Here is a 12,566-nt window from a genome sequence, read left to right on the forward strand (position 1 = left end):
CTGTTAACAGGGTTTACAAACGTTACTGCGCCTTTGCTTTTTTAATTCAGGAGCCGAAGCCGCAAAGCACGTTCATCAATTATAGCTCAATGGGAGTTTCTTGTTGTTTTCTCTATGTCGCATCCCTAAAGCACTGGTTTGACAATTATATACGAAGGCTGCGGTAAGGCATATAGCTGCTACATGTTTTTTTTTCTAGAAAATAATTTGCTTTCCCAACAATTGAAGCCATTATTTGTTGTTTCATTTCAGTACCTTGTGCCGGACGAGGAAGAAGCCAAGTCGCCAGTAGGCGTACTTTTCGTTTTCAATATGTACAGGTAACACAGTTCCTTCGATTCTATCAACCCCAATTTTTTGTTACAATATTTTCTGTACTACAGGAAGCATTTCTATTAACATATGCCAGATACACTGGATCAGAAAACTTGAGCTGCCTGTAGGGTAAATTCTACGTGGGTGTTAAAACTAATATCAAATGAAGAGCAGTGTACTTAGCGCGAGCCCGGTTTCTAGATTTCTGCTAACAATATATATGAAGGTACATGAAATACGACTGCGAATACAGCGTCCATGTCAGGTCGCATTGCCTAGCCATGATCGCGAATCATAACCAACTTGGCCACCTTTCAGCCATTCCGCCGGAACACCTTTATTTGTACAAAAGCACACAGGTGAACTTGGGCTCTCATAGGCTACTCTCCGCAGAAGCAGAGAAATAACAGAGGCATGGAGCAGGTTGAGAACAAAGCTAGTTTTCAAATCTGCCCACGCAGCAAAAATATAGCACCATATTTCACGAATATATATAGACCTTCAGTGAACAATAATGGCAGGCTATAGGCGATTGAGCTGTAGTACGCTATTGCTTACCTCAACTTGTATCGTCGTGGTATATTCTCGATTGATGTTACCAGTGCAATATTAATTCGTAACAAAGACAAACGCTGCATCTGTACATTCTCTTTTTTGTACCGTTTACTTGCTCGGATACTTTGAATTAGGAATCTAGCAACCAACTAACCCGTTTAACAGCATTACTAAGAGTTTATTCTCTATGTAGAAAATACACCCTACCTTTTGTAGGGTGTACACATGAAATGGTATGGAAACAGTTTGAACATTGAGGTTAGTGTTGATTCTCACTTTTGATTGCGTCACTGAGGGAATTAAACCTAATAGCGTATACTGTACGTAAAATAGCCTTTCGTTGCTTAAAGAGAAATTAAACATGTAAACTGTGGTGGCTTTCAGTTTTCTATCAATGTGCCTCCAGAAAAAGTTATGCATTTTTTTTCTGCGCTTTCAAATGTTTATTTCATAGAATACAGAATGTCTGCTGCAGTGGACAAAGTGTGCACCAGATCCAGTGAGTATACGTGCCGACAGTGTTATTTTGCTCCAGCGGGCAAAATTCATGCCACCACATTAACAGACGTAAGCATGAACACCAAATCTTACATGTGACGCACGTAACAGTGCCTTATGAAATACGACAAAGACTCACTTTTGCCGGTATTGCGGAATTCAACCTTGCAGTGGCCTAGCCAGGAATTTATTTCGGAGGAAGGGGGGAACCATTCGAAAGGGGAGGGGGTGGCTGGACACGTCACGTTGTGCCAGACATCCTGAAACACAGAAATACCACTGATAATATGAATGGAGTGCTGATCGGACCAAGCGGGAACTCATTTCTAATGGAATCAATACCCTTTCACGGGGCATTAAAACGTAAAGCTCTTCCAATGTGTTTCTATTCCATTTCTCCCACTAGAACTCCACGATTTGTTACCATTTTCCCGGGCGGGCCCCACTATCATTTGGTCGGTCAAATGACGTCACGAAAACCGTAAAAACTCCCCATCGGATATAATCATACGCACTGATTATGCATGATTAGACCTAACAAAAGAAAGAAGAAATGTTTTCGGAGCGGGTCAATCGTACACGCCATCACCACGCTCTTCATCCGGTCATTAACTTTTACTGTGCTCGCCTGAATCTACCAAAACACTATCCACTTTGCGCTCCTCGTCTATTGTCAGACATTAAATAAGGAAAGAGAGGGAGAGATACGAAGAGGAAAGGTAGGGGGGACACTTGGGGAGGGGGAAAGGGGAATAATAGTTAAGGAGAGAAAAGAAAACAAAATTGGAGTCAGTCATTCGCAGAGACAGTCACAGAAGAATCTTCGCTGTCACAAGCGTTCGTACAATCCAGTACTCATCGCGAACTGAAGAACGGCTTTTGTGGCCTTTTGCATGCAAGAATGCATAGGCCATGGCCCAAGAATCTGTTCTTCCGATAGCGTTCTGTTATGTAACAGGTTGAGTTTAACTTGGAGAATAGGTCGTTGAGTGTCAAAAGATGGACAGTGACACAGAAGATGCTCAAGAGTCTCGTCGCACCCGCACAAATTGCACACCGCACTGTTGGTCATCCCTATTAGGAACGAATAAGCGTTGGTAAATGCGACACCCAACCACATGCGACACAGTAAAGTTGTTTCACGACGGGAGAGTCCAGGTGGTAGGCGAAGTCGCAAGTTAGGGTGAAGAGAGTGCAAACGTGTGTTGGTGAAGCCCGGTGAAATCCAGCGCAGAAGTGTGATGTGGCGAGCAATCGATAGAAGTTGCCGCGCTGAATCCGTTCTTGAGAGTGGTATAGGAACCAGCTGATGTTTCTGATGAGCCCAGCGTGCTGCTTCATCTGCGCTGTCGTTGCCGACAATTCCGCAATGGCTCGGCAACCACAGAAATACAATGTCGTGTCCTTCTTCAAGCACGTGATGATGAGCGTGCCTAATTTCGTGCACTAGCTGCTCGTGTAACGCTTGTCGTAGGGAAAACTGCAGACCGTAGAGGCTTGGGCTAGTCGGTACGTACTCGATAGGGGAACAGCGCAAAAAAAAAAACGCGACAAGAAGACAAGAAGGGAGACACACAACAGCGCTGGTGTGTATCTCACTTCTTGTCTCCTTGTCGCGTTTTCTTGCTCTGTTCCCCTATCGAAAACTGCAGAGTTTGCCGAGCCGCTTTCGAATCACTGAAAATGGCCCAAAAGATTTGGCGGCTGCTATATAAGGAAAGCCTGCCAAGGTAGGTAATGCTCTTTGCTTTGAAAGCTAAACAAAAGAAAATTGGCTGAGGTTTAACTCTTGTAAACCTAGTTATCACGAGCGAAACGTCTGTTTGGCTGGTTTTGCAAAGACTATGCACACAGTGTTTCATTATTGCACGCTTCCGAGCTTGGTAAGTGTCTCTATAACGTGCTAATATGGCCTTCCTTTGCACCGGTGTTTCAGCAGCCAACTTTGCCTTTGCTTTAGATTTCACAGCCTGCGTCTCGCTATATCTACTGGACGATTGGATTCAGCTTTTCGCTTGCGCTGAAGCGCACGCACAGACGGCCCAGCCGGTGCGCCATCCATTGCGAGACTGAACCATAGAGTAACATATAAGGATAAGAGAGCACACTTCCATAGGCCCCTGCGGCCGATTTTGGTTCGCAGCGCACCTAGCGGGTGTGTGGAATCTACGCAGATTCAGAGATTGGGACCGCAGCAAAACTAATCTCGAAGGCTATCTTCTGGCGATTAGAAAATGTACACGGCCTCCAAGATTGCTTCCGTGCGAGTGCTCGTCGCGGAGGCTATATTATGGCTATATTTTGATTTATTTAACGCGTTGCTTGCATGCATTGAGTAGCTTTGTGTAAGCTGTACTGCCAGAGCAGCAAGCACACGATGCCACTGTGTGTTTATGCACGTACTTTAAATAAACATGACAGGTGTTGGAAGAGACGAAACTTTATTTTTCAGTCATTCTCAGTAAGCACATGTACACTTTTTTTCGCAACGTTCGATGAACGCAAGCACAAAAAGATGGGTGCACTGCACAGTGAGAGACATGCCAATACAGCTGCCACATGTTGAGAATAAATTTCACAAAAGGAATAAACAAGCGATATTATGAAAAACCCCACAGAACAGTAAAACTGCAGAAGACGGCATTAGCATTAAAGAGGAAAACAACGCTCGTCCTTTGAAGCCTAACCTTTCTATTAAGTGCTAGTTTCGGGCTGCATAGCAAACAAGGAATGAAGGCTGCTCACTGCAGTTGTCAGCCAACCACGCTCTCTCCCTGTCCTGCCGTTGTTACTGCACCTCGCAACACAGCAGTAATTCCCGTAATACTTGACTATGCTCGGCATGATCTAAAAAAAAAGTATTGCTTATGTCTTCTCTCCCGCCTTCGCACAAATTTTCACCTACGCACTTCAGATCGCCCCTTTCGCGAAAAGCGTCACGTGCAATTGTCGCAGCTAAAAAAAAAGCAACCTTCGGTACCATGCATGCGCCACTGAGGCAGGAGTATTTATTCAGAATACGTCGTAGCCACAGCCTTACAAACATTCTGCTCAATTCGCAAGTTCTCTCTAATTGCGCTCGTAACAAAGGCTTCAAGCAATCTGCGCACGCCCCGAATAACGATCCTAAGCATAACTGCATTCTTTCGCACAAGTGCAACACACGTGCATTAAATTCAGACTACGTATACCGGCGTGTGCCGACTCACTTTCTCGCGCCCAGAAACGATTTTCTCGCAAACGTGCTGCGCAGCATTCCAAATTGCTGTTTCTTACATAATGTGAAGCAATCCACGAACATCATGCGCGAAGTGAAGAACACAAAAAGCTCTCTGCGCCAAACAGCACAATGCGACAAATGTTAACTTACGGCTGAAGTGACAAATACATAAGGAATTTGAAAAGTAATGAAGGGAAAAAAGAACGTAATAAAGGCCTTCTTACCAAGCAGCAGCCAAGCAGACACACGTTCTGGCAGGCGAACCCAGCAAAGACCACGCAGACATTATCGCAGATCTTTTGTAGCGTCGCCTTGCCTGATCACACCTTGGCCGATATTTTGTAGCGATGCGTTATTCTTTATACTAGTCTTATCATCCACCGCTCACGGCCGGCTGATCCCGTTGATAACGTCTACGTCTACAGCCACATAGACAAGTAGACGTATAGTGCACTATAGAAAAGTTGCTACAATAGATAGGTAGTACGCGCGTTCCCTTGGAGAGAGGGAGTGTTGTATTGCCCTCTAGCGGGCGGCATGAAGCTGCGTAGCTCGGCTGCTTTTAGGCTCGAGTGGCCACTCTTGTAATCCGTATGTTACTCTATGACTGAACGACGAAGCGCCGGCGAAGCAGCCGTTAGACCCTCGCATAGTCACGTGGTACCGCAGCGGTAAGGCTCCCAGCGAGCGCAGCTGTGACGCCTCTCCGCAGCGGATCCCGTGGCGTAATGTTACACCTGCCACACTTGCGCTCCAGCGGCTCAAGGTCATTGCGACGCGATGAATAACCTTGCGAGACATGGCGTAGTAGAGCTTTCGCTCTAAAAGAGCCCTTCTACAAACGAGGAGAGCGTTTGTTTGGGCTGTCACCACCCGGTGCTGGTGTCGACGGTTGCTTTAATTTGACGTCAGGAGATTAGCATAAAATCAGAATAGGATAGTTTTGCGCTATAAGGCCCCTAGGCCCTGAGTTGCGGAAAGATATTTTGATTTTCTTATGAGTTGGCCCTGCGTCGCACAAAAGTGAGCCCCCGCAATCGCCAAGATCACCCGTTTGGTGAGACGGACGGTAAAGTGAGTAGGAATGAATTCCTATTTAGGATATTGGTCCAGCTTTCCCAAGTGAACTGCAGAAGCTCAGGCAACTTTCAGGATGCTCTGGTTTGGGAAGCCAACTTACTTCGAAGTCCCAGCTGCCATTGCTGAATAGGCGACGGAAGTGTTTCTCGGACTAATCCGTGTAAACACACGCTTTATCGCAAGATATATACTAACCTACCACACCCTGAGATTTCTTTTTTAATTATTTTTATTGTTTGTTCTTGTATTTCTTTTTTTAGAAGCGCGAAGTTGCATGTGCTATTTTCCTGAAAAAATCTATGCCGACGCAAGTTGTTTTGTGTAATCAGCAGCTCAAATGTTCATTAATGTAATCAACCAAACGGACTGTACGACAACGTTTAAGTCAAGCTCGGACCGGCACCACGTACGTATGCATCATACACACACCGCTACACTTCTCTAACTGAGATATCGCAACACTCCCGTGTGTATAACGAACAAAAATCATAACCGCGGCTGCTCACATCGACGTTTACTTTCGGCCACCTAAGCACTCCACTACATGGTAGAGCTTTCAGGTTCCGCATACATCTCATAGTCAGCGAAACCACAAGGCCTTTCAGCTAACGTTAGCACAGCGGAGCGAGGCGCCAACCATTTTTACCACGACCATAGTCCTTTAATAGCTTTTTCTGGTCACGAAACTCCCGCCTTAGTTTGATGTAGAGCCCGCGCCCGCCGCTAGGGGCGCCATAGTAAAAGGAAGGGCACCTAGCCGAGCGGCCGCCGCAGGCGGCGGCGGTATTTTTTCAGCTCTGGTCGCGTTGCGGCCGAAAGTCCGGCTTCTTTTCGATTTTATTAACATTCTATTTGCCATAGCAGTTACAGTATCCAAACCTAAACATCTGAGAGTGTTTTCTAGACGAAATCAAGGCGTGTACAAAAACTAAACAATCTCAAAGTCAGCTGGCGGCTCCGTGTGTCAGCAGACGACGCGCATCGAATTCTTCTTACTGAGAAATCTGTCGTTATTTGGCCCAACCGGCTTCGATTAAAAACTTTTAAGCGACTTTTATGCGCTGTACAAAGAATAAGACATTAGCGGCGGCCAGTAAACAACAACCTGAGCTCAAGGTCGTGTGCTGTTACTGAATTCCGATTGCACTGGAGCCGTTCAGGCGATGGTGACAGATTCTAATCGCACGTAACATAACATGTTCTATGACGTCAGAATTAGTTCGGAACAGGTACATCTGCAGATCGTAGCCGTGAATGAAACGCTTGCTTGAAGGGAAGTTTTGCCATTTTCATGTATCGCAAGCTTTGCTAGTTTTCGGGCGTATTATTCTAAATGTGCGACAAAGTTTTCAAACCCGATTTCTATGCTCTATGAAAACACAAACGGATTATTATGCCCGACTGACTCAGCACTGCGCTTATTAATATCTAACTCGCACAAGCAGAGTAACGATGATTGATGGTCCGTTGCACTCAGTACCATGCCTCCTCGGTGAACTGCGACGCACAATAGTATTTGAATCGCGAGCTTTCTTTGAAGCAAATGTAGCCGTTCTAACTCGCGAAAATTCTCATGAGAAATAACAGTTAATTTTGGCTTTTACTCAGCACTGCTGCGGTGTAGAGCTCAAAAACGATCTGAAAGTTGTATTGACACAGAAAACTGACATCTTGTTTTTTTTCTGTTGCACAAAGTTCCTAATGTCCCATTTGTCACGGTTGGAAGCCTACTTTGCTTCAGGAAACAAAATTAATTCTGTGGCATGGCCCTTTTGTAGGCAAGGCAGCGCTGAGGTAGCAACCTCAAGCAAATGTTAGAATTGTCAATAGCTGGTGCGATCAGCATGCGAAATCCATAGGCAAGAACCCAAGCTAAGTGGTTATGCGAATAATTTGCCGTCAATAAATATCAACACACAGACAGTGCAATCACGGTTATAGGTGATAAATATTCTATAGTTTGAACCAGAACAAAGTTTTTATATGTGCTTATGTTCTCATGGAGTTACTAATAGGCACCGATTTTAATTGCAATATATAAATGAAACAAATCTTGTAAACAGAACGGGCTACTGAGAATCACGCACACACACACTCACACAGGCCGTCAAAAACACAAGGAATGGCAGTAGGCCTGAGGCGCGGCTTGTCCCTTGGCAACGATACGGCGTTACCGTTTATCGTGAAATCGTCCGTAGGGAGATGCATAATGGATCTTAGTGCTTCGCGCACACACGCATATGCTTGGACTCGACGCTGAAATTGTCCGTTTCTTGTCGTGGTATGGCTCGCTTCCAATTCTCGATGAACACTCGGCATGAACACTCGGCATGCAAAATAGCGATACCTTTTCTCGAGTGTCTTTGTAGCCGGAATGGCCCCCCGGCACACAACACCTGAACGGCAGTGTCAGGCCGAACGGGCCACTTCAATTGTACAATGCCAGAATTCGGATCTTGCCTAAAAATTTATCACAAATATAAAGTACGCGTCCAAACTTTCAGCCCACGCCGGCCGCATCTGCAGTCTCTCCGGGTTTAACACGGAGAAAAGTGGCCTTTCAGCTGCGGTGGCGCCGCAGCGTCGCGGCTTCATGCGACTTATCAAGCTCTTCAATAGAGTGACGGCAGAGTTTCGTGACCAGAAAAGTATTGAGGGACTATGCTACGACTGAAGGCCGCGACTGTGCAAATGGCCCCCTGTTTTCAGGTGACTGAGCCTGCAGTCTTATTAAAAATAAAGTCGCTGTTTCGCCCGAAAGGCGAAGTATCAATTGCGATAGGAAATTTACTATTTTCTCAAAATTTTTGCGCGCAAATAAACAGGGACGAAGAAAAGGAGACACAAGGACGAGCGCTTTCTAACAACTGATGTTTATTATTGAAGAACCACCGGCTTCAGTTGTTCAGTTGTTGAATAAACATCAGTTGTTAGAAAGCGCTCGTCCTTGTGTCTCCTTTTCTTCGTCCCTGTTTATTTGCGCGCAAAAATTTTGAGAAAATGAATCTGTTCCAACTAGGCCGACTCGCAGCTATGAAATTTACTAGTAGGGTAATTTTATGGGCTGCATAAACTTAGACACATTCGCTTTCTAACTAAATTGACAAGCATGATGTCAGCGCGCTCAAGCAAACAGGAATCGTTCGCACTCGATGACCGCAGACAAGCACTGTCAAAACGCTGGCGTGAGCAAGCACTGCCGGATCAGTGACCGAAGGCTTTTGTGTGCTATCACTTCAACGGAAACTAAGCGGCAAAAGCACAGCGCATACAAAGGTCAGAGCCGTATGGAGATCGCTTTCAAGATACGGTGCGCGCGACAGCCCTCAGCCGCGCGAAGTGCAAGTACGCAGTTCCTGGCATAGTAGAAGCCGCACACCCTCCCTCCCGCGCTGCCTTCCCGGTTTCCTCCTTTCGCGTGGGAGATTGAGCCGCCAGTTCCGCTTGCTCCCGGTCGCAATATACGCATTTAGTGCTGCAGCTAAAGGTCGCCTCCCCTCCCTCCCTCCTTCCCTCCCATCCTACACGGCCTTTCGCACGACCGGAGGCGTCGTGTTTGCTCCCCAGCGTGCGCTCGCTCTCTCTGAAAGCGCGCGTCCCTCGCGCACTTTCACTCGCACATACCACATACGGAGCGGGGCGACAAGTTTATCAATGTTGGACTTTACACGGAACCTCACGGCGACGACGAGACGACGGCGACGGCAAGAATGCGCTTGGAGTGTCCATATAATTTCTATCGCAATAAAAACAAGGTTGCTGTAGCACAATCTCTCTATGAGCTCCGCGGATTTTGACCAAATACTACAAATTTCTGGGACTTGCGACGCCAGTCGAAAAAGCCTATCTGTACACCAAAAGAGTAATGCGAAATACGTTTTCTTTCTTAGTGCGGTATTGCCTTGTTGCTTCGGCGGTTATTATAGGCTCAGGCTTTAGACAGAAAGTTCCGACAAATATGTGGACAAGCCCTCGTCGTTTGTTTGTCGGCATTCTTAGCTCATTAGAATGGACCTTTAGGTAAAGACCGATGTAAGTTTTACGTTAATTTAAATTCATCTAAACAAGTCGCACTCGGGAAGAAATATGTTCTTGCAGAAGAGTTCGGGGGGGGGGGGGGGCGGGTTGTTCTGTAAGGGTCTGCCAAGTGGATATGTCCATTTTGTCTTCTGCGGAAGTGTTGATTGGCTGCGTTGGGGTACGCGTGAGAAGGAAACAGGCGCCCCTAACCAAGATACCCCCTTCCTCTCCTGTTCTCCTCTTAAATAGTGCACCTCAATGGCACAATGTTTACTGTTTTTTTGTTGTTCACATCAAAGGCAATTTCCATCTTTCACAACAGGAGCTTGAGGACTCTAATCGTATCCAAGACGGTGGCTCTATGCGATATACCGAAGCTCAGTAAAAGCATGATCTGCACGCCTGCTATTAAAGACGCCTTCAGCTGGTCAGTAAAAGGGTGAGAAGCTGTCTTTTCTCTGTGGCCTCCAATTATATACGAGCATCGGGTATAAAAGCAATACGAAAAATGTTGTGCGCATCATCAATGGCCAACTTGACGGTCGGCTAACGCCACTTTTGAACTAGGTCAACAACGCCAGCAGTTACCACGAAGCTAAGCATAGAGGAAGTCGCAAGAGGCATTGCGCTTTTTTTTCCATTAACAAGCAGCTTGATCAAGTTCGCATCCATCATGCCCCTCATACAGCAAAAAATATTTGTCGGATTTTAATTGTGGACGAATTTTGTTTTGCTACTGTGTCATCAAATTTTTTTTCAATAGGTGCCTATTCCGAGGTGTATCATGTATACTGCGTTCAGAGGCATAATATGAGTAAATGAGTACAAGTACAGCAGCCCGTTAGCCTGCTAACTTGACGTGGCCCTTTATTTTCTCTCTACTGACAAGCGTATGCGCAGCGAATTTGTCCTGCTGTCATAAATCAATGCTTACGCTTGTTGCGAGCGCACATGTGCGCTCGCAACATGCGTAAGCATTGATTTATGAGAGCAGGATAAATTCGCTGTGCATACGCTTGTCAGTAGAACATATGCGGTAGAACATATGTTCTACCATGCTCTTCACAATAAGCACGCGGTTATTGCGAGTCTTTTTTTTCGCCGCCCAAGTTCGTGTGCCGGTGTTACAAGATGTTCTGGGGCTGCGGAACTTCTGATATCATGCTCGTTCGCGGCATCAATCGTTTCCAAAGAACACGGCACTGCACGGAATGCTTAAATAACCGATAACCACCACCTCCCGCCTCGGATGCAAGAGGCGGTGGGCTCGATTCCCATCGTCGCCGTGCACCCATTGGTTAAAATGGGCACAAGTGTACCCCGGCCTAGCGTAGGGGTTATGCGCTTGTAAAACGAGCCGGCGTCCTAAATTCCCGTCGAAACCCTCGTGAGCACAAAAAGAGACATTTGGGCTGCTCCCATCGCGGCCATTTCCTATGTGGCGTCCGAAATGCACCTATTGAGGTGGAGTCGTCCTCGGGCTGGAAACACACACCGAAACTGTAGAATTTATTTTTTTGTGGAATGAACATGTTCAACCTTCGCCATTAATGTGTGACCCGGGGTGAGCCCTCATCAGGAAGTAAACTGTTAGCTTCTCCCTTTTGCCTTCCCCATGGGCATGTTCTGTGCAGACATCTTCATGTCCGAATAAACTGATTTGATTTCAACATTAAAAAACCTTGCCCGTTGACTAAGCACATGTCAAAAGCTCCCAACGTGGCACTTGCATTCACATTTCATGTAACAGGCATGTAAAAAGTTGCAGACGCCTTGCAGATGAAATTACACACTGTTGCAACTGTAGCATTTACGTTCTGTGAAAAATTCTTGCTGAGTGAGTTTCAAACGCAGAAATGCTCGACGTTCTCGGCTGCCACAGCTGCCCACGGTGGCCTTTATTTTTTTTTTTTCATTTCTTCAACAACCGAAGAGCTCACGGTCACGTCAATGGCCCTTAGGAATGCCTGACAGCGTAGGCAGTCGAGCTGACAGGCAAACGTACAATCAGCGAAAAACTACTAATGCCTATGAAACATGCTGCAACTTATTAGACGGCGTCAATCCTGACAATATCACTGGTTGGTGGCTGCCCATGCCGGCGCTATTTGAACACCGTCTCTATCGCTCGTTGGCCTAGAAAGCTAAGGAGGCACTTTTATGTTTCTTGACGTCGACTGGCATGTGCCTTTGAATTAGTGGTGCCTTTAACCGACTTTTCTTTCCACCTCTTTTCCTCTTTTTTCTTCCCGATTACGTTTTCCCCTTCCCCCCGCGTAAGTTAGCGAAGCAGGCGCTTTTAAGGAAACGTCACTGCTCTCTCCTTTTCTTTACTCACCTCTTTGACCGTGGTAATGCTACCACCACAAAGAATAATCGTCTGCACCACTAAGGGCATCATCATCAGCCTATTATTATAATCCCTGCTGGATGAAGGCCTCTTACAGCGACTGAATTAACAATTTGCTCCTAACGGGGTTAGCAATAAAGAGATATCTATGATCACCTTTCACGCAGGGGACGCGCCGAGACGGAGAGCAATTTCGTCCATTCGCTCTGCCGGGCAGTGTGGCTGGACGCCTACTGGGTGATGATCACTCATCTGGGCTACTACGCATGCCTCACGGCAAGGACCGTCGTTTTAGAGTAAGAACCGGAACCGGAACCATCAAGTGGTTATTCCGAAATTCCTTCACTTCCGCATATTAACGCGTGTTTTTGCTCCTCTTTTACCCGTAATTTCTACGCTCGCCAAATTGCGCCGTCTTTGCCTCGCAGATGTGACAAAACAGACATGGCCACCATGCCACGCGTCCTCATTACGTCTGCAGTGCGTGAAGTTCCACAGCCTTCTTTACGACAAGGGATGCCTTAAGAG

General features: G+C 46.3%; 1 long non-coding RNA gene across 1 annotated transcript; it reads left to right on the forward strand.

Moving 5' to 3' along the window:
• Positions 1–257: 257 nt before the first annotated feature.
• On the forward strand, positions 258–12,329 carry LOC125940969 (uncharacterized). The gene is made up of 3 exons (XR_007464123.1): positions 258–320; positions 10,011–10,127; positions 12,206–12,329. It is a non-coding gene; the product is annotated as an uncharacterized LOC125940969 (long non-coding RNA).
• Positions 12,330–12,566: the final 237 nt, after the last annotated feature.

This window comes from Dermacentor silvarum, chromosome 10 (genome assembly GCF_013339745.2).
Source record: "Dermacentor silvarum isolate Dsil-2018 chromosome 10, BIME_Dsil_1.4, whole genome shotgun sequence".
Lineage (NCBI taxonomy): Eukaryota > Metazoa > Arthropoda > Arachnida > Ixodida > Ixodidae > Dermacentor > Dermacentor silvarum.